The sequence below is a fragment of the Halichoerus grypus genome, chromosome 1 (assembly GCF_964656455.1).
Source record: "Halichoerus grypus chromosome 1, mHalGry1.hap1.1, whole genome shotgun sequence".
In the NCBI taxonomy this organism is placed as follows: Eukaryota; Metazoa; Chordata; class Mammalia; order Carnivora; family Phocidae; genus Halichoerus; species Halichoerus grypus.
The window spans coordinates 58,325,254-58,348,333 of NC_135712.1; the positions used below are offsets into that span (position 1 = coordinate 58,325,254).

A 23,080-nucleotide genomic window follows, 5' to 3' on the forward strand; every position below is an offset into this window, starting at 1 on the left:
TGATGTAAGTGAGGTGTTGAAGTCCCTTACTATTATTGTATTACTGTCAATTTCTCCCTTTATGTCTGGTAATATTTCCTTTATGTATTTTGGTGCTCCAATGTTGGGTGCATAGATATTCACAATTGTATCCTGTTGTTGGATTGGTCCCTTTATCATTATGTGATGCCTTTTTTTTTTTTTTTGTCTCTTGTTACAGTCTTTGTTGTAAAGTCTATTTTGTCTGATATAAAGTATTGCCTCCCCAGCTTTTTTTTTTTTTCACTCCCATTTACATGGAATATCTTTTTCTATCTCTTCACTTTGTCTATATGTGTCTTTAGGTCTGAAGTGAGGCTCTTGTAGGCAGCATATAAATGGGTCTTGTTTTTTAATCCATTCCATCACCCTATGTCTTTTGATTGGCACATTTAGACCATTTATATTTAAAATAATTATTGATTAGGTGTGTACTAATTGCCACTTTGTTTTCTGGCTGTTCTTGTAGTTCTTCTCTCTTCCTTTCTTCTTTTCTTGCTCTTTTTGTTTGTAATTGATGACTTTCTGTGGTGTTATATTTGTCTTTCTTTCTCTTTATTTTTATGTAACTATTATAGGTTTTGGGTTTGCGGTTACCATGAGGTTTTTATGTAACATTTAAGTATATAGCTGTTTATATTAAGCTGATGGTCACTTAAATTCAAACAAATTCTAAAGGAATTTCTATTTTTACTCTCCCTCTCCATGTTTTATATATATGTTGTCATATTTTACATTGTTTTAATCATAATTTTCTTATGCATAATTATGGCCTTTTCTTTTCCACTTAAAGAAGTTACTTTAACATTTCTTGTAAGGTCAGTTTAGTGGTGATAAACTCCTTTAATTTTTTTTTTTTTTTTTTTTTTTTTTTGGTCTGGGAAACTCTTTATCTCTCCTTCTATTCTGAATGATAATCTTGCCAGGTAGAGTAGTCTTGATTGTAAGTTTTTACCTTTCAGCACTTTGAATATAGCGTGCCACTCTCTTCTGGCCTGCAGTTTCTGCTGAAAACTCAGCTGATAGCCTTATGCTGTTTCCCTTATATGTAACTTGTTACTTATCCCTTGCTGCTTTTAAAATTCTCTCTTTATCTTTAACCTTTGACATTTTAATTATTATGTGTCATGGTGTAGACCTCTCTGGGTTCACCTTGTTTGGAACTCTGTGCTTCCTGAACTGGCTGTGTCTTTCCTTCCCTAGGTTAGGGAAGTTTTCAGCTATTATTTCTTCAAATAAATTTTCTGCCCCATATCTGATTCTAGTTTTTATAAGTGTTCCATTTCTATTCCTTGGAAGCTTTTGGATCTTCTGTTTCACCTTGATGTTCTAAAATTTCACAAATAGATGTCTAGGCAAGCACCGTTCTCATTCACTGTGCTTAATGGGACTTTTAAATATGAGGACTTGTGTCCTACTGTTCTGTGAAATTTTTTCTTTTATTTCTTTTATAACTTTTTCTCATTTTCCTCTTTCTTAATTTGATATTTCTATTAATCAGATATAAGAACAGTTGGGGTGATATTGTCTTTTTCCTCTCATCTTTTATATGTTTTTGTCTTTTAAATTTTATTTTCTATGAGATTTCCTCTATATTTTAGTTTCCAACCCAGAAGAGAAATTTATTATCATTATCGATATTTCAGGCATTCATAGCTTTAAGTGTTTTTAAATAGCATCCTACTCTTGCCTGACTTAAGCTATTACAAATTATTGTATTCTCAGAATGATTTGAGAACCATGGCATTCATAAAGCAAGACTTATACCTTCTTTTTACAATTCTGTTTTCATTCTCTGTGTTTTTTCCTACTTCCAGTCTTTTCCTTTTATTTTATTTTTTATTTTTTAATTTTTTTTTAAAGATTTTATTTATTTATCTGAGAGAGAGAGAATGAGAGAGAGCACAGGAGAGGGGTTAGGGTCAGAGGGAGAAGCAGACTCCCTGCTGAGCAGGGAGCCCTATGTGAGACTCAATCCAGGGACTCCAGGATCATGACCTGAGCCGAAGGCAGTCGCTCAACCAACTGAGTCACCCAGGCACCCTAGTCTTTTCCTTTTAGTTTATCTCCATGTTTCTTCATATTTTAAGATCTTTGGTTCCTCATTTACATTTAAATACAAGGCAGCAGGTAGACAGGTCGTGAGCTGTGTGAATGCAGATAGAACAAATCAAAAGAGGGTGTTCACTCCAGTGGTGAGGGGACAGTAAATAGGCCATTATGCTTTGAGATCCTTAAATGCCAGAGGTGTCAACTTCCATAATAGTTCCCTTACCTTTTCCCAAATAGTTTGTTCTGTTTCTTTAGAGTAGATTTATCCTTTCTTCCATTGTTGGTACCTAACTGCCTGGCACTTTTGCACACAGTTGGTGGAGATATGTTGAAAGTTGACTGTCATGTCTATAGACTTGCTTTTTCTCCCTATACTTAGGCCCTGGCCTCTTGAGCTCTTGAGCTTCTCCATAGCTCTGCAGACTAACTTCCTGTGTGTGTATATTCTCAGGTCTGCTTCTTCCACACTGCTTCACCAGTCACTACTCTTTTATGTACTTTTAGTCTTCTGTAAATATTTTGAAAACTTTTGTGCCCTAATGCCCCCACTTTCCATCTTGGTTAAAGAGGGTTGATAACTTTTTATTATTCTTTCAGTATCATTTAATATATTCTTGGGAGAAAAGACGTAAATGTGCATGACCAATCAACCATCTTGAACCAGAATTTTGTGTCTTAATATCATTATTCTCTAAAGCCTCAGTTCAATTAGAAATTAATATACTGGCCTATTCTTTTAATTTCCGTTTCTACTATCCAGTTCTGACTCTCAGTATATCCCACTTGGGTTGTTACAATAACTACTTAACTAGTCACTCTAGCTTGATTTTCCATGAAATATAAATCATGTCACTTTCCTTCTCCAAAGGAAAGGATCTTTAATAGTCTCTATTGACTGGAAAATAAAAACTAAGATTTGTTAGCATTGGAAGTTCCTAGTAATCTGTTCCCTGAGCAATCCTATCTCTATGTCATTTATCAGATTGCTTTTTCCTCCTAGAATGTTCCTACTTCCCATCTCTATAGCTGGAAGTCTTTTTCTTTTTTTTCCTTTATTCACACCACATCTAACCTCCCTAGGTTACTATCTAAGGTGCTACCACTTTTCGGAAGATTTCATTTATTTTTTTACTCCTTCCCCATGCCTCTCTCCCAACCCCCCAAACTCTGGGCTCTCTCAGCACACTGACCGAACCTCTTTCAGAGCATCTGTTACCAAAGGCAGGTAGGAGCCTCCTGAGGGCCAAGACCTGCCTTATTCACCCCATTTCTCCATAACCAACCAGAGTGGCTGGCATATAATAAGAATTCAGAAATTATTCCTTGAATGTACTTGGAGGGGAAATAGAAGTGAAATGCACAGATATGCTTGTAAGTTTTGTGCGCACACACACACACAGCATGAATGTTGGATTAGACACAGCACTAAAGGGATCTTTTTCACTATCACTCATCTTTCTTTTTGCAAGCCATAAGTAGGTTATACAATCTTCTGTCCCAATGTCTTACAGTATTCCTTCAACAACCCATAGGTTGTGGCCACTCACATTTTTAAGCCAGGACCTTTCAGATGAAGAGAAGGAGAATTTGGGCTCTGGGGAAAAGTCTCTTGAGTTGGGTGCCAGGAGGAGAAGGAGACTTTCTTGTTTCACCACTTTTCTGCCTTGACTTTTCTAGGTATGATCCTGTTGTGGGGCCTGGGGGCCTGGAGCCAGGAGAGGGGTTAGCAAATATTTCCCTCTGTGTTCCTGAGGGATTCCTGGCAGAGCCCATCAGAGCTGCCTTTTATCACCACTGCACGCTTTAGTGCATCTGTCATGGCTCTCAGACATCATGTTCCTGGCTGGATTAATCCTGCTTGCCTTCATACTCAGGATGTGGGACACAGGGAGGGAGGGGGTGGGAAGGGGAGGGAAGTAAAGTGAGAGGAGTAAAAGAAACTTTGAAAGTACCAAGTGACGGACCTAGGAAGAAAAACAAATTAATTTGCAAAAATAGAGGGAAATACAGTTTTGACAAATTAAAGCTAAAGATCTGAAAAGAGAACAAAGGACTAAAAAAATTAGGTAAACTCAAAGTCCCAGAATGTGAGGGACTTTCAGCATGGGAGCAGAGAGACTCAAGCTGCAGGCTAGTGCTGTCAGAGGTGGTTTATTATTTTTAGAAGATTGTAAAGCAGATCGATCATTCAGGGATTCATTCTTTCACTTGGCACACACTTAGTAAGGACCTATTACGTGGAGACCCCATGCTAACACATACTTGGAGTTGTCATGTACTCAGTTCTGCCATAAGCTTACTCTAAGACCCAAAGAAGGAAATTTAATACATCAGAGCCTCAGTTTTACCCCTGTAAAACCCGTAGCCAAATCAAATCTATTAGAAAAGCACTTTAGCATTCCTTCGTAATAGACATTTTAGAAAGAAAAGGACTGCTGGCTTGGCCCAGAGCGAACTCCAGTTATTATGGGGCCTACGCATCTTAATGCCACAGAGAGCCTCCCCATCTGGACTGGCTGACGCTTCGATTTCTTCCAGTGCCGTGGTTCTGGGACACAGAGACATGAGATCTCTGTCGCTTTGAGTGAGCACCTTGAGGACAGAGACGGAATCTACTTCATTTCTATTTCCTTTTTGCACGTTGAACCAGATACTTAGTAGGTACTCAGTTAATTTTGTTGATTGTTTGAAAGGGATCAGGAAAGGCATCAGAGAATCCATAAATATGAGCTGAGCCTTGAAGCTTTAATGTACAGGCTGCGTTTAGCTCTCCGAAGGTACTTGGTAAAGGAGATTTAGTAAGTTTTTGGAGAGCAAAAGAAGAGTAAGGCACAGGGACTGAGAAATAAAATGCATGCTGAATTCAAGGAACAGACAGTTTATTGAATAGGGCTAGATTAGTGTCTCCAAACTTTTTGTGTTTATAAGAATTGCCAGAGGGGCTAGTTTTGACATGCAGAGTCCTGAGGTCTCTACCCCCAGAAATTCGGATTCAGGAGCCCTGAGGTCCAGCAAGGATATCTGCATTTTAAACAAATACTGTCAGTTTATTTCCTTACAGGTAGTCTGCAAGCCACACTTCGGGAAACATAGGCCCAGAGATTTGGGAGGGGTAGGAGAAGGTGGGAGTGGCAAGAGTGTGTGGAAAGATGAGACCAGGGTTGGTTGAGAGGAGTTTGGACTCTATCCAGGAGGGGAGCCCTCCGGGGTTTCTAAGCAGGGGAGTGACAGGGCCAGGTCTGTGATGGAAATCAACTGTTCATACTAAAGCTCAGAGCATTTTCTCTTTGCTTCTGCTCCATTAGATATCATTGCTTCAAGGGCCCTGAACAAATCATGTTCCATTAGAGCCTCCAGGTTTTGTAGGACCCAGAGTTCCAGTTACCAGTGGAATGTGAAGTTCACAGGCCCCCGTTCAGGCTTGCAAGGAGAGGATTAATTAGGTAAAAAGGCAGTTGCACACATAAGTGGGTGCCCACACCCCAGTCTGGCCTGGTGTTTTGGTGCACTCATTCAGGCATACAATACTCTTTTCAGTTCTAAGCGCCACCTCTTGAAACAAGTTAAAAAGCGAGTTCCAAGTGAGATGCCCAAGTGCTCTGTTGTACACAGACTAATGATCAACAGCCTTCTGTTTTTATGGTCCTGGCAACCAGACTGGGCTCACTGCTAAAGAAGCTGTAGAAAAGAATTGTTGCATCTCACATCTGACTACATAGCTAAGTGCTGAAAAATATGTTTTAGGTTAGAAAAAAAAAGTGGTTGCTTTACAGAAATTACTTGTTTCTAAAAATTTGTGCCTTGTGGGTTTGGTTGTTGTTTTTTTTTTTTACATTTAAAAAATGCCATATGTTTCATTGTGTTGGGACAGTGAAATTAAAATTAATATTTGTAAAGTGTTAACCCTTTGAAAAGTACTTTCACATGTAATATCTCCATTGGTTCTCAAAGTAATTATGTGAGATAGGTAATAATCATTATCCCATTTTACAGATCAGAAGACAAGCTGTAAGCCTTAGTGATTTGTAAAAAGCCACGCAGCTGGACAAAATGTGGTGCCAGGAGCCGATCTCAGGTCTTCTGATCCCAAAGTCCATGATTTTACGGTGGCTGAGGGAAGCAGGGCAATCAGTGGAATGCAGATATGTTCGCTATCCCTCTCACACCTGAACACCATACCGAAGTTCAGCTTCACAGCTAGTTGCCTCTACATTTTGTTCATTTCAGGCATCTGCGACAGAGAGAGAGGTGGATGAGATCACGGACACCATGTCTATGTTGGTAGTTCACTAGATTGGAAACAAGATTACCTATGAGAATTAAATTATAACATTAACTCTAATAGTTAACAAAAGATTAATATTAACAGAAGATATTCCAAGTCACTTTAGAGGTAGAATAGCTTCCAAACTTGTAAGACGGGATTACCTGAATGGATATCTTAATGTGTCTAAAAAATAATATGGCAGACAGAAAGGGGAGTTGGTCATCATCCCAGAAACAAATGTTTCAGGACCCACTTGAGCTCTTCTTAGGAGAGGAGGTATCATGACCTAATGATTTGACCCATGCAGTTGTCATGGGATAGACAGCTTCACTATAGTAACAGACCCCATTCAATATTTGGACCAAGAAACTTAACCCTCTTGTGTTATTTCCATGTTCACTGGGGCAACTTGGGGATTTGACATCCCCACTTAAGATGTCTGTGGGGTCTCAAATACAGGCACCCAGGCTCTCTAGGTGACTTCCAACATGACCCCTGGCCAACCACTCACTTACTCTTTTGAAACATCTAGAGCAAGTCCTGGAGCTGATGTTCCTAGCTCCAGAATAGGCCTTAACATTTGAAGGCCAGCAGTAGCCCATGGCTGCTTGAATTGTCCTCTGGTTTTTAAATAAGTGAGAAATGGTGATTTTTTTCCATTACATTAAAGAAAAAAAAAAAGAAACAAAAATATTTTCTGCCTCCCTGCTCCAGTGAGCGGTTCTGAACTCTCCTTCATTCCCACAGTGCATGTGGTTCTCTCTCCGAGGATTTCAAACATGCCTTCCCCCATTTCTTCTCTTGTCCCCCCTCTCCCATTTTACCTGCATGATCTCCCCTGTTTTTTTCAACTTTGTAATTTAAGTAACTTTACAGAATAGTTGCAAAGGTAGTATGATAAATTCTCATATACCCTTCACCTAGTTTCTCCTATTGTTATCATCATTAATAACCAAGCCCAATAATCAAAACTTAAGAAACTAACATCATTACAGTACTATTAACTAAACTATAAACTTACTTATATTTCATCAGTTTTTCCACTACCATCTTTTTTCTGTTACAGAATTCAATCTGGTATCCTATGTTGCATTCAGTTGTCATGTCTCATTGTCTCTCAATCTTTAACAGTTCCTTAGTTTTTTCTTGACCTTGACACTTTGGAAGAGTATTAGTTCTTTTGTAGAATGTCCCTTAATTTCAGTTTGTCTGATGTTTTCCATTCTGGGGCAAGAATACCACAGAAGTGATATGTCTTTCTCAATGTATCCTACTGGGGGTACATAGTATCAATATATCTTATTATTAGTGATGTCAACATGAATTACTTGGTTGAGTTGGTACCTATTCTCTCTCTTCACAGTAAAGACAGTTTAAAAAAACCTTTGTGATTAATAAATATCTTGGTGGTGATATTTTGAGACTGTGCAAATATCTTTTGCCCATTGATTTTAGCATCCTAAAAATTACTGATGTGGTGTTCTAATAAAGATTTTCTATTTTCCTAACTCCTTCTCGTTTATTATTTAGGAATTATTCTATAAGGAAGAGCTTCTGCTTTTACTCTATTTTATTCATTCACTCAATCAGTTACTTATATCAGTATGGATTCAGGGATACTTATTTTGTTCTATTAGTTATAATCCAATACAACTGCTAGTTATTTTATTACTGAAATTGTATCCAGCTTTAGCTGCAGGTTGGCTTCTTTGCCCTTTCCACATACTCCAACCCTTTTTCGAGTACTTCCTTGCTTTGTTGACAACACAAGATGTTCCTGGCTCATCTTGTATTTTTCCTGTCCTAGCCCTAGAATAAAATACTTTTCCAATAATTTCTAATTCCTTTTATTGGAGGATGGTATACAGAAATCATTATTTGAGTGCTGCATATGCACACTGTTCCTGGGATATCATTGCTGTTGGGCCCTCTCAGCACAGACAGCTAGGAAATGTCTGAATGAATACCAGGGGCATACTAGGTACCTATACACACATCTGTGTTTACTTCTGTATATTTCTCTCTGTATATATATTCTAAAAACCATAAGTTCCTACTAATACCTCTGACTCTTATTCAGTACCACAGCCTTCCTTCTAATCTTCCCCTTTTCCTTATTTGTAACTTCTTTCTCTGACATTGAAAAGCCTGGCTTTCAATTCTACAATGAAATTTTACATTTCTACAATGTATTTATTTCTATGTACATTCTGCATTTCTACAGTGTATTTATCTGTTCAACCCTAGTATATACATAGTTTCAGAATTGCTAACCCATATCCCTGTGAGAAATAAATTTACTAACTAAATACCATTTTTCTGTACAGTGTGGGGTTTTTTTTGTTTTTGTTTTTTGGTTTTTTGTTTTTTGGGGTTTTTTTGCTTTTAGCCTTATAATATCTAGCCAAATACTGTTTTCCAAAGAAACTTGGGTTAGTTCTTTTCTTCCCCACGTCCTACATTATCATCTTATTATTCATTCAAAATATAGTTAGGTTCAATTGTTACAGTTTGTGTTACATTTAAGATGCCCCTCATCCTAGTTGATTTGTAAAAAAAAATTGTATACAGTAAAATTCTCTTTGTGGGATATAGTTTTATAAGTTTTGACAACTGTATGTTATGCATTTTTTTTTAAGATTTTATTTATTTGAGAGAGAGCACGAGCAGGGGGAGGGGCAGAGGGAGAGGGAGAAACAGACTCCCTGCTGAGCAGGGAACCTGACGCAGGGCTCCCAGGACCCTAGGATCATGACCTGAGCTGAAGGCAGATGCTTAACTGACTGAGCCACCCAGGTGCCCCCCATGTTATGCATTTTTAAGTTGTTTTTCTATGTCCGTAAAACATTTTTTTCTTGCTTTGTATATTTAAACATTTCTGTTTATTTTTCAAAATGCTGCATGGTAACTTTATGAATTGGTCATTCTTGAGGGAGATAAGTATCAGCATTTATGTGTTTGATATCGAAAGGCCCCAAGTTGAGGGGCCGAACTGTCTGTACACAGCCACTGCTTCAAATTTGGTCAAATCATTATTTTCCATCACCAAAACCACCTGTGCCTGCACAATCGGATTGACTGTGCTGTCATTCCATATTAGCTCCTAAGACATCAAACAGCTGAGGAAGTGGGGAGACTCTGTGGGACCAGGGCTGGGGGAGAAAGAAATTCTATACACTGGCAGCTACAGTTCTTCCTCTCTTTCTCTCTCCTTTCCTTCCCTTCTTCAGCAAACGTCTGTCTACTGCCTACCTTATTTCAGAAGTTGTGCAAGGCATTCGGACTACAGTGGTGATTAGGGGGTCTCAAGGGAATCACATCAGCTGAGGAAAATTGAAGATACACCACAGTGTGAATGGCATCTCCTATGGTTGAGAAACATGACACCTTAGAATACTTAATTACAAAACAATGTAGTAAGTGCTATAATAAGTGCAAACACCAAGTGACTGAGCCCTTGGATAATAAGCATCCATCATACTGGGAAAGTAGGTGGGCAAGGAAGGCCAGAGGAGCTAATAATTGAGCTAAGGTTTGCAGGACAAATGGGAATTTGGTGCAGCAAGCAGTAAAGGTGCTCCAGCGAGCTTACCACAGACACAGAGGCCTAGAGACAGGATCCTGGAACATTCTGAAGAAATTGTGTATAGTAAGGGAGGGAACAAGGTCGGGGGTCGGGGGGTGGGAGACCATGCTGAGGGGATACTTGCTCGGGACAGGTGTGAAAAGTTTCATGTGCTTTGCTTAAGAGTTTGATTTCATCCTAAAAGTGGTGAGGTCACTGAACAATTTCAGGTGGAGGGAGAGATATGGCATCATCAGACGACATCTCTACAGATGTCGCCATCAGTAATGTGAAAAATGGACCAGCGATGGAGGCAGATGGGAGGTAGGGCAATTAATAAAGAGGCTTTTGCAATATTCCACATAAAAAAAATGATGCAGGTCTGGACTAGGGCAATTGTAGAGTCACGAATGCAGGTAATGAATTCTGGGCTTGGTGTGTTCAGGCAACTTCATGGGTGTGTGGCCAGTGCAATTACACAGAGCCCTGCATTCAGGCCCCATGCTTGGTTTTAATCTCTGTGGCTGCTATCTTGACATTTTTCTCTTTGAATTTGTGTTTTGTAAGGGAAGTCCAACTGGACAGTGGAGCAGGCACTGAAGTTTTGGAGTCTCAGCTCACATGTGGTCCTGCCTCCCGCTGCCTCTTTGGGACAGGGGCTCAGCTGGCTAGTGCCCTGGCTTTCAGGAGCCTTTCCCACCCCGTACTTTCTCCATGGCTTCAGTCACCCTCCGGCCCTGATGGGGGCCTAGGCACAAGTGTGGGGAGGGTTGGGCGAGGACATGTACCCCATAGCATCTCAGGGAAGGGTGAGGCAGCGGCTCTCCCCACCAAGCCTGGGAGTTTCACGGTGCTTTCAGGAGACATCCAGGCAGGGGCCTCTAGCCCGTCCCCTAGAGTATCTTGGTCTGCACAATACAACCCCCTGGGGTTTGGCCATCTGCTGTGGGTTTAAGAAAGGGAGATGGACTTCCCCACTCCTGACTGGGACCCTGCATTTTTATTTCGTACCAGACTCTGCAAAATATGTAGCCTACCCTGGTGTGTTGGCTGATGGCAGAGAAGGGTGGATGGAATTGTTCCAATTCATCATGCATCGTCCAGGAAGACTGCGTCCTTTCTTGTCCTGTCAGCGGAGGAATAAGACATTCTACAGTGGGGTCTCAGAGGGTGCAAAGCAGAGACTGGATCAGGGATGAATCCGGTTGCTGTAAGCTTTTTGGGAGAGACTCAAGCCTTTTCTTTATGGGGCCAACTGGGCATAATCTTGACTCATTACTGGTCGTGGCCAGACACTCAAGGGCTAGGCTGCACAGACACAATAACCTACAAATCATTTCAAAAACATACAACTACCTACAAAATGAGTGTGCAAGTAAAACTGGCAAAATCTGAATAAGGTTGATAATTGTATCAAACTCAATTAAGATACTAAGGCATCTTTGATTAAGATACACTACTATAATTAGGCTAGATATTGCGCTGTATTTAGGGGGAAAGTAGGTGAGGGGTATACAGGAACTCTCTGTGTTATTTCTTACAACTCAGGTGAATCTATAATTATCTCAAAATGAAAAGTGAAAAAAATACAGCTGAAAGTCATATGCTATCATTTCAAATATACCATTAGCATCTAAAAGCAGAATACTGTATGGTAGCCATCTGACTTTGTATCTAAGACAAATCAGTCATCACTTGCTTTAGGTAAGGATCTGGTCTTGGTTTTAAAACTATGATTCTACCCCAGGTGCTGTACTGGTTATTGGTATCCTTTCAACATTCCAGACCACGTAGATCCATTAGGCTTCAACTGCTGTGACAGACATAGTTGATTTCATCAACTCTTTGTTCATTCATCCATTTGATATATTTATATGTTGGGCACCCAATATGTGCTAGGTATCATGCTAAGCACCGGGGGTACAAAGATGAAACGGGAATTGCCTTTCCTCTTGGGGATATTCCAGCTGAGAGAAGTCAGATGGACCCACAATCACAGCAACAGTGCTCATGATGGATGCTGTGATAAAGGAGAAAAGTTGTCTTTCGTGGGCAGACAACTGGAGCTGGGGAGGGAGGTTTCAGGCACGTGTTCCTAAACGAGGTGACGCTAGCGGGAAATCTTAAAGAGTAAATAAGAGGTACATGACTGCAACAGAGAACAGTTTGAGTCAGACAGAAACTGGGCAGGTTGGGAGGCATGAGAAAGTCTGATCTTTTGCGGAAGAGAAAACAGATGCTAGAGCACAAGACACAGGTAAGTGTGCCACTGGGGAGCCAGGCTGGAGAGGTGGGCTGGATCAGAGCAAGGGCACTTGTCCCCTATATCAAAGGAACTGGGAGCCACTAAAGAACTTTAAGGTAGTGATTGATCCTGTCCTCATCTGTCCTGGATAAATAAGACAAGGTTTATGGTGTTTTTGTTTGGTTTGGTGTTTTGTTGTTGTTGTTGTTGTTTCTTTAAAAGGAACGAAGAAATCAGTGGGGTAGACTGTGATTAATTTTTTTAGTCCTTCCTTATCCCAGGCAGAGGTTCATGGGTAAGGCCCTTGTCAAATTGGGTCCACCAAACCTCAAATGATTCCATTTCCTAGTTGATGAACCAATAGAAGGCAAAGAAGATGAAACTGGTATCTGAATCTGAATGGGACAGGTAGTAGGGAGTAGGGAGCCCCAGTATCTCTGTCTTCCTCGTAACTCTTCTTCCTTCCTTGTGGCCTCCGCCGTAAGGGCTGTTCTCCAGAACCTAAAGAAGTGGGGTCGGGTGAAGTAGGCTGGGACATAGCTGGTTTTCTGTTGCTGTGGCCAAAAGGCCCAGTGAATCCCTGGTACCTCATGAGGGAGAAAGAAAATAATACAGTGGGAGCAAAATGAGGCAGCACGTTCCCTATCTCTGAGCTTGCAACGGCAGCTTTGGCATTTGATTCTGTCCTGCTCAGTCCCTGGAACACTGATTCCCCTCCGTGGAAGCACCCCATCACTAAAAACCCTACAGGACATGTGAGAAACTCCTTCCCTCTTAAATGGCTGACTGAACAAATTTAACAGAGGCTGTTACCCACTGAGTTTGGTATCAAAGCTCTGAGGTCCAGTTCTCTTTGAGTTTTTGCTTTCATCTGGAGTCTCTCGCCCCCTGCCCTAGGCTGCCTTCAGCTGCACAATATCAAACAGCTGGAGTCTGGGCAGCTCTGGGATCCAAGTTTCTCAGCCTAATATGTGAGGGGGGTGGGGATGGGGAGGAGAGCAGACAGAGGGAGTTGTAGAAGGTAGAGGTTTCATGTGGGACTAAATGGGGCCTGTGCTTACTTCAGGGAATCTGGTATCTTGGAAAAAATGGAGTCTCTTAGAACTCAGTGTCAACAAATTCTATTTGTCTGGGACTTAAGGAGTGTGCAAAATCAAACATGCAGCACGGGTCACAAAAATGGCCTTGGATTATCCTGTTTTCCATTTCTCTGTCCTAGCGTCACCTCTGACTCAAACTTTTACTAATATAACTGCCATTTATGAAGTGCCTACTAAAGGTTATAGTTTTAAAAATGCAATGGGAGCTGCATGACCTATCACAACGGGAGCTAGCCATAAACAACTGGTATAATTGTATCAGATAACCCGCTAGCAATCATATACTGAGAGAGATACTTCATAAATATTTCTAATTTTCACAGATGAAGGAACTGGGATTCAGGATGTCTAAGCTCACAAGCTTGTTTAAAGACTGTATCCAAACCCAGACTTGTCTTGCTTGCACAATTTCACTTTTTGTATGTCATCCTTCCCCTAGAGTACCCTTATCCGTAGGCAGCCTCAGGGGGATCTGAAGACTGATCCCTTAAAGTTAGCAGAACACATGGCGAGTAGGAATGCCTGAGTTGGCAAGCACGGGACCAGAGAAGTCAGTCCCAGCCAGCTCAACTTGTATGGGGAGTAGATGGCATTGTACCAGGCTCACCTGTAATTCTGCCTGAACCATGCAATTTAGGGTTTAATTACATGCTGTCTTGCATTGTTTACTAATTGTTGCAGAGGTCAATCTTATACTTTCATTCATCATTCAGTCATCAAATATTTTGGAGCAACTCTGCCCACCTCTCCGGCAACCCTTGTGAGACTCAGCATGGAGATGGAGGCCAACTCAGATAACTAGTAAATGGCCCACAAACAAGCAAATGAGGGCTAATTTTCCTAGTAACAGATTAATGATTTTTTGTGTTTATTTTGAAAATGTTTCTGGGATGTTCCCTTAATAAATAAAAGCTTGATACGTTCAACAGCTAGAATTTGAAACTAAGAAGTTGGATTCAGTATTTTATTTCTAGCACCTCTGATCAAGATAAAAATGTTTAAACAAACACTAGCTTTGAGAATAGGAACAATTTACTATGAATACTATTAATACTATGAATTTTAGCATTTAGCCTTTAATCTTAACTCCTACATCATTAATTAATACTATGAATTTTAGCATCTAGCCTTCAATCTTAACTCCTACATCAGAGCTCCATTCTCCTAAGGTATACAATCCTTGGACTTTTCCATCAATTACAGTTTGTGAGTTACCTTAGTTCTTTGAATGACCTTGGATGTCCTTAAAAAAAAAAAATCAGTCATTCAGAAGCCCAGAAAAGATTCTTTAATGGCTTGACAAAATTCAAGCATCTTCTGAATATGCTTTCCTTATCCCACTAAGTAGCCTATACCTCATGAAACAGTTACAGGAAATATTACATTGGAAAAACCTCAGGTTTAGGCATTAGTACCATCACTTAGTTGCTGGGGATCTTAGGCAAGCTACTTAATTTTTCATATCTGTAAAATGGAGTTAATCAAACCTACAGCAAAGGGTTGTTGTGGGCATTTAAGACCGAATGTACACACAGAACCAAGCAGAGAGGCTGTGAGAGGTAGATGCTCAGTAGGTGTTACCTTATTTCTCAAGGGGTTGTTGGAAAGATTATATAAGATCATAAATATAACTGAGCTCAATAGTAAGCAATTATCGTTCAGCTTTTCCCACTTGAGCGTTGTCTCCAGTGTAGTGAATATTTGGCAGTTGTTTTATCTGGTTAGTGCAGTCATCCAAACTGGATAATTCAATCAAGTCTCCACTTGGGGCCTTGTGTTTGATGATCTCATTGTTGTGGAGATCCGAGAGATGAAAATGTACATTGGAGTCACTAGAGGACAATTTTGCAATACCAGCCAAAAGCCTTTAAAATGTTTTATCTGTTGATCCAAAGCTCCTACTCCTAGGAATTCACCCTTAGGAAATAATCAGAATTGTAAATAAAGATTTATGACAAGATGTTTAGTTAACTGTGATGCATTATCATAATAAAAATGGAAACAATCTAAATATATGACAATAGGATAATGGTTGAATAAATAACAGTGTCTCTATTTGATGGAATAGTACACAGCTATTAAAGTCAAACTTTGGAGAAGATTTAATCACATTAGAATGTTAAATCTAAAAAGTAGGATAACAACTTCTATATACAATAAACACAATTTTGTAAAATATGAAAGTACAGACAAATCAATGACAGAACTGGTTCCTGCTTAAGTTACCAAATGCATAAGAAAAAAGTACAAAAGATTGAATAAAGGTATATGTTTATGTTGTCCTTTTAGATATTTTCCAGTTCTGATCAATTAGAGTCATATACTCAGGGTAGACAAAGTATGATTTGTATTGATGAGAAAAAAAAAAAAAGAGAAAAATGACTAGGAAAAATACTTCACTCTATTAACAGTGTTATCTTGGGTAGTGGGTTTAAAATTATTTTCCCCTTCTTTGTGCTTTTCTGTATTTTCTAAATTTTCTTCAATGAGCATAGTTTCTACTCAGGAAAACAGATTTATATTAAAAGAGGGAAAATTATCAAGTCCCTATTTCTCTTTGTCTACATCATAGTAATTTTTCTCAGTACAATCCTCTCCAGATACACTTCACAATGAAGGAGTTCTCTATTTATACTATATTGGGTAGTGTGTCTGCAGCACAATGAGGAGGAACACCCCTCTCTTGATGTCACTTCACTCACTGGGACCATCCTTCCAGTTCACTCTGCACAACCTTAGCCCTATAGTGACTTATGTAGACCTATATACAATCCCTGCCTTCTCCTCTCCAACATAATAAATGTGATGATCACTTTCATACTAAATGCTGCTTTCCTGATGGAGGCCAGAAATCCCCCAAGAAAGCAAGATGCCAAAGGGAAATCACCATGAACAGAGTGGAGAGTAGCAGAAAGCACCTTACCATAAGCCCAGACTCTTACAGAACTGTTTTGAGATGACTGGGAGCTAGTGTTGGGTGGGGAGGGTTAGGATAGGGAAACTAACAGAGAGGGGAGGGGAGAATTAGACAAGGATTGCTCCAGGCAAAGGGGGAGAGTTCAGAGATACAATGTTCTTACTGGAGTAATAATAATAAACATAATTATGTTAATACAAAGAACCATAAAAACAATAAACACTTCTGAGGTGCCAACAATGTGCTTGATGCCGCTACAGAATTAAACTGTCTCAATTAAGCTGTGATCTACATTCTGTCTAAACTTTGTGGGAGAAATGAGCAGCCACGTGAACAGCCTGGGATGGAGGGAAGTGTAAGGCCATGGGTCTTTATCCTGGCTACACAGTGTTGGTAGGGACTGTGATCTCTGTTTTCTGTTGTGCTCTGACATGTTGACTCAGAGCCCCACGCGAGACCCAAAGACAAGAATGGGGAGAGATGGAGAGTCCTAGGAGAAAGTCTGAGGAAGAAGACAATGTGAAGGGGTAAGGGACATCTTTGAGATGTTGAGCAATGAATAGTATGTATAGAAATATAGAAGAATCGATCTAGGAACTTCATGCAGGGTGTTTGCATTGGAATCCCACATTGCCAGTGGGAATGGTACTACTTGGAGTCATCTTTGAAAAACAGACAGCTGGATACCCTGCTTGGGGCTTGCAGAGAGGGAGTGTTTCACTGCAGTGGAAGGCTGCTGCCCTATTCCCTTGGGGAATTAAGAGTTCTGCATCCAGGGTGGACTCCAGGCTACATTGTAGTCCGGAATTGTGCCTCTGGAGGAGGACAGTAAGAAGGTAGAAGCTAACAAGGTCATTGGATGGGGAGAAAAGTAGGTCTTGGAGAATGCTGGAGTGGGGGGAATGTTAGAGAGTACAAGGGAAGGAGAGTGGGGAGGGAGGAAATTGCAGAAGAAAGAAGAGGAACGAGTACAGGTGTACAGTTCAAAGAGGGAGTTCATTGTCTTTTTCACCTTGTTGAAGATGGATCATCCCTTTTTTCATTTTGCCCCAAGGACAGGCCCAAGAATCCAGGCACACGTTGTTGGAAGTACCAGATAAATCAACAAAAACCTGGCTGCCTGAATTACCAAATACAGGAAAAAAGAGGCAGTACAATGTATTGAATACAATATTTATGCTGCCCCTTTAAACATCTGTTGATTCAGATTCGATTAAAATCATATACTTCGTGTAAAGTATGTCCTTTTTACAGATGAGAAACTAAAGAAAACAAAATTGAGGCCCAGAGAGGTTAAGGTTATGGGACTTTCTCAAAGTCACACAGTGGCTTCCTGACTCCCAGGGCAGCTGTCCTGCCCCAGAGGGGAGGCAGCACCTTCATTCCCCGACTCTTGGTCTTCCTGACCAATTCCGAGGTAGCTTCCTTCCCACTTTGGCACAAATTTGAGGTTCACTTTGAACAAATGCGTTAACCTTTCTGGGTCTTCGTTTCCTCAGCGGCAATATAAGGGCGTGGACTTGAATGACCCTTCACAATCTGTGTTTCATCCCTAAAGAATGAGAAGGGGACCCAGTTTGCCAGCAACTCAGTATATGTTTAACTTCTCAATACCCTAGAAAAGTGTTTTTACAATTTGGCCCTAGGTCAGCAGCAGCAGCATCACCTGAGAACTTACTAGAAATGCAAATTCTCAGGCCCACCCCAGACCCTACTGAATCAGAAAACTGGGGGCGGGGCGCCATCTGTTTTTAGTAAGCCTCCAGGAGGTTCTGATGCAGCTCAGGTTTGAGAACCGCTACTCTGAATCGTTTTCTGCCCAACACTAAAGGGAGGGTTTAACACACACGCACAGACACGCGGAGGTAACTAACTTCTCTCTATGGCCACTATCCCTCCCTCTCCCTGCCCGCTCTCATCCTTTTCCTGCTTCTCCATCCCGGGATGATGAATGGAGGTCAGGGCAGGGCGCTGTCAACGCAGGACGCCGCAAACCCTCCCTCCCAAACCCACCGGGTGGGTCGGGGTAGGTGGTGTCGGGGCTTCCCCGAGACTGGTTTCCTCATCATTTTCTTGACAACCGCTGCCCCACTCTGGGGAGGGGGGACATTTAATAACAAAGTTTGCTTTTAATGCTTTAGCCAATAGTTTGCAGAATGAAGAAGAAAACTATTGAGAGAGGGGTGTCAGAAAAAAGTCTTGGGGAGAAGTGACTGGGAGAGAGAAGAGAAGGATAGCGTTGGAGAGCAAGGGTCTGAGGTGAAGCTAAAGAGAAAATGAGGGTTCAGGGGTGTGGGAGAAAGGCAGAGGGCACTGCTCGTGGTATGGGGAAAGAGAAGTCACGGAAAGAGGGCGGGACTAGAGCGCAACAGAAGGAAAATGGGCGTTAGGAGAAAAACTGAGTTTGGGGGACTGTTTTTTTTTTTCTTTTCCTCCAAGCTTCCTTTCCTTTCCAAGACTTTTGCTCTGCTCCATTTTGCTCCTCCCCCTCCTCCCCGCCTCCCCTGCTCCCCCTCCTCCTCCGCTTCGCGCGGTAATGGGAGGCTCCTAGGCAGGAGAAGCAAAAGAAGGAATTGTTTGCGAGTTCAGTCATCCAAAAAAGCTTCTTCCATATGGAGGGACCGGGTGCGCTGGGCGCGGCGTCCCCTGCCTTGTCCTCCTGCTGCCGCCGCCGCCGCGACCCCAGCTTCCTGCCGCAGAGACCCTGAGCCCCGGCCCGCCGGTGTCAGCAGCGGCGCGCGCGCACGCACACTCACCCTTACACACACGCGCACACACACACACACACACACACACTCACGCCCGCCACAGCCGCACGCAGCCGCACGCGCCCGCACGCGCCCTCCCTCCCCGGCAGGCAACTTCTCGGGCCGGGGCTCCTTTGTTGCTCCCGCGGCGGCCGCTCTCCCGTTTCGTGAGCCCCTGGGTGTCACTGTGCGGGTTGTGTGTCCGTACAGCGCGGTGCCTTGTGGCTCCCTCCGCGCCCACCGCGCGGGCCCTCGGGCCCCGCTCGCCCTTCCCAGGAGCCGCTGCACCAGAGGTGAGTCACGTCCCTGAAGTTTGTTTTCTTTTCACAAAAAGTTGTGTTTCTGTGTTGGGTTTGGGCGGGGGGGGGGGGGGGCGGCGGGAGGCGGTCGCAGGCCGGGCGAAGCCGAGGGGGCACCGACGGCAGGAGCGGGTCCGGGCGCTCGGCCCGCGGACTCCCGCGGGGACTGCGGCCGAGGCGGGCGCGCCGGGCGCGAGGACGGAGAAGTTGGAGCGAGGCGGGCCGCGGGGTGCCGGGGCAGCGGCCGCCGGAGAGCCGCGGCCGGGCCCGGGCCGCCGCATCTGCTTCCCTGCGGCGCAGACTAGCCGGTCGTTCCCGGAAGCTTGTCGGGTGGAAGCGGGGCCCGGACCGCCGCAGAAACTTGCCCGGCAGCTTGACACCGGCGCTCCGGCTGCGTGCGCCGGGCGCGGGGAGAAGCCCGCAGGGGGTCGGCGGATCCCGGAACCGCCCAGCACCCGTTGGCCTCTCCGGGGGAGGGGGCTTATCGTCCTGGCGTTTGAAAGGGAAAACACAGAAGTGAGGGACCGAACGGACCGGGAGCGAAACAGCCCCCAGAAGAGCATCCCTGGCGGGGGGGGGGGGGGGGGGGGGCGGGGGGACTTCAAGGGGCGAGGCTGAAGTGGGCTGTCCAGAGGTGTCTGTGGCGTTGGGGCAGCGGCAAGAGGGAGTGTGTGAGTGTTGGTTCGCGCGCGCAGCATCCTCCTGGAGTTGTGTTCTTAGGGTTTTTGTTTGTGTGACTGTGAGAGGTGGGGAAATGAACCCCTGGAACAGGTGGGAAGGGGCTGTAGAGAGGGGCAAGGAGCCCAGGCAGAATTTTCTGCTGGATTTCTGAAGGCCTTGCTTAACTTTCAGGGTGCCAAATGTTAATTAGCTCTTCCAGGTGATAGGAGGTTTTTGAGGGGGAAGGGGCGGCGGACTTGGAGGACTTCAAGGAGCCCTGGGGATTTGTTTGGGGGATGGGGGTGGCAGTGGCAGGGTGACTTGAAGGGTTGTTGTGTTCTTCCAGAGATGTGGCAGTAGAGCTAAGAATACCCAAACCACACACCAGCAATCCTAAACAGGCACTTTATGGGTGTGGTGGGGTATTCTGCCGCTCCCCCACCCCTTCTTAGCAAGTTCAGATGAGTTCGAAGAAGTTTTTGACTCAGAGTTACCTCTTTAAGTGGACTGAGTGAAAAGTATACTTGGGTTTCAAGCCCTTGTGCCACCTCCAAGTACCCTGTACCCGACTCACCTTTGTCACCTAGTTCTTTGTTGTTCAGAACTTTGCAAACATTGAACATTGAATAAATGTAATTTTCAAAATTCTTGAGTGTGCAAGTGTTTTTGATTTATTCCACAGCTGGGCCCTACACGGCTTCGCTCTGTGATGGTTTTTTCATCCCTCTGATTACAGCCAATAAATCAATCTCCATTTCCTCCTGGTCAGTGTGGACAATATTATAACACAGTCTTGTTGGACTGAGGTGGGGGCTGGGGCCCCTATACATCTGGGTGACCTATTTTCTGAACTTCACTTAAGTGAATCTGAGGCAAGAGCTTGGCCGTTTTGAGGTGTGTAACAGGTTTCCCAGGAACGTTTCTGAGGTCTTATAATTGGCACTTTTTAATGGTCTCATAATTGAAACCCAGGTTACCATGGTAATCCTGAAGCACCTTGGGGTCAGTGGGACAGAGGCAGGGTGGAAACAGCAGTGGAGTTATGATTTTCTTGCCAGATGAGTTTTAGAGTGAGTTTATGTAAGAGGTAAAAATGAAAGAAGTTAAGAATTGCCTCATTGTGCCACTTGGCTGACACTGCCCCCCCTCCCCCCTTTATTTCTCAGTTTGACTCTTCAGGAGCCTGGAGGCTGTCTATTCCTGTGAAATCTTGAGGATTGAGCTGTCAGGCACTGTCCCTTTCATCCTCTTTCAAGAGATCTGAGAGGAGTAACATTGTAAGAGACATTTCCTCTGGAGAAATTGCCCAAGACACAGACATTGGCTTTACTCTGGACAGATTGCTAGAGGCCATGGTGGTTGGTCCCTTGACTGACCACAGCTAGGGGTGGGGGACAGAGGACCCGCTTAGCTGTGGATTGGTTGGCCAACTTGTGATAAGAGGGTGTTCCTTTCCATCCTTCAAATGGATTTGGAGATTTTCCTTTCTTTGAAGTGCTCTTTCAAGTGTTTGGGCTCCCAGCTCTCTTCTGCAACTTATCTATGATTTCCATTCCCTAAGAAGGAGTAGGGGATTTTACTCCTTAAATAATTCAGTTGACTTCCCCAGGGACCCCCAGGGCTTAAGCAAGAAGAGCAAGAATTGAGTCTGGTCACAGTATGCCACAAGACCTTAGGGGGTCTGGATTCAGACTTCAGCAAAGTCACTGATGGGGTTAATGAATAAGGGGTTTTCTCTCTGTCTTTCAAACAAGTGGGAAGAAGCTGAAGAAGACCCATATGCCCCAGTTAATTGATGTCCAGTACTTTCTGGCCTCTTGAGTAAGGAAGTATTAACCTGGCACCAAAAGATATTATACATTTGGAGTCTGCTTTCTGGGGAAATAAGAGAAAGAGGAAGGGAGTGGAAATTGGGGAAGCAGAGGAAATAAAGTGATTTGTTACACTAAAAAATCTCTTTACCTTATCATTTAGAACTTCTTGTCATATCCATACTTCAATTCAGCAAACATTTCTAGTACATCAGACCCTGGACTGGGAGCTTTCTTGCCCCAGGAGAAGAAGCTTTCTTAGTTAAAGGATGGTTTTCCAAACTAAACCCTCCCCCCCCCAATTTTTATTTATTGCACAAGCATCTACTAATAATTAAAAAATGTTCTTTTAAATGACCCACATTCCCATACTATAGCACAACTTGGTTTTGTTCCTCCATGCGCATACATACCTTTCACAGTTGTGATAAAAGTATAGATGTTTTTGTAGTCAACAGTGAAGCATCTAGAGATTTTTGTCCAAAGACTCACAGGGAACAGATGTGTCCAACCTACTTCACTATTGGTGGGAACAACCTAAATCCTAAGAGTGCTCCCACATGGAGCCTTCACATGTCATATGTTCATCATTCATGGGACCGAATCAAATATTTGGGGCCTGGTGGGGGGGGAGAGTGGAATGGAAGTGGGTGTTTTTAATCTAGAAATCCATGTTTACAAAAAGCCTCCCTAAATAGGGTTTTTGCCTCCTTGGAGCCCTCAGGGTTGGTATGGGTAGGGAAGGGGAGGAGGAAGGTGAGAAGTCAGGTTTAGAGGCTCCATCTCCAGTGGCACTGCAGTGGGGTTTAGGGAACTTGGGTTGAAGCCCTGGCTCTTCTGAGGACCCCATTCACACTGACTCAAACCACTGAACTAACTCATCGATGCTTGCTTGCATCTCCACCGCCACTGTGTTCGCCATCCTCTCCAAGCTTGCCCCATCGTTCCCTTTTCTTTTCTTCTTCTTCCATCTATACCATCTTTTCCATGCCTGCTGCCACCGTGCTTCTTCACACCCTTGACAATTGTTGCCGACGCATGGCTAGACTTCCCACTGGCTACCTGTCACCACCCCACCCATCCTCCATCAGTCCCATAAACAAGTCACCACCCAACTTCAAACAGTCTAAGTTTACAACCCAAATTTCTTAGCCCTCTCACATGTGGCTCTGTCCCACCTCATGATAATATTCCTGCAGTCGGAGCCTTCTGCTCCAGCCTGAACCTGTCTAGTAGCGGACCCTTGATTTTTGCTGGGCTCATTCCTTGCTTGCTGCCTTAACACCCCAAACCCCTTTCCTATAAGTCTACCTTACTTTGTATGAGACCCGCTAATAATGTGTTCTTGAGAGATATTTGAATATTGTTGAAAATGGGCTGCTGGTTGCAAAGGTAATGG

The 23,080-nt window shown here is 43.1% G+C and overlaps 1 protein-coding gene across 8 annotated transcripts in view; it reads left to right on the forward strand.

The window, feature by feature from the left end:
- Window positions 1-18,675: 18,675 nt before the first annotated feature.
- Window positions 18,676-23,080, forward strand: part of BOC (BOC cell adhesion associated, oncogene regulated) — a 71,031-nt gene continuing 66,626 nt past the window's right edge. For 3 of the 8 annotated variants that reach the window (XM_078066097.1, XM_036107182.2, XM_078066109.1), the window contains exon 1: window positions 18,676-19,204. The gene's annotated coding sequence lies outside the window, so the exon portion shown is untranslated. Of the gene's footprint in view, window positions 19,205-21,036; window positions 21,148-23,080 lie in introns of all 8 variants that reach the window. The other 5 variants (XM_078066126.1, XM_078066132.1, XM_036107185.2 and 2 more) reach the window with 3 other exon arrangements.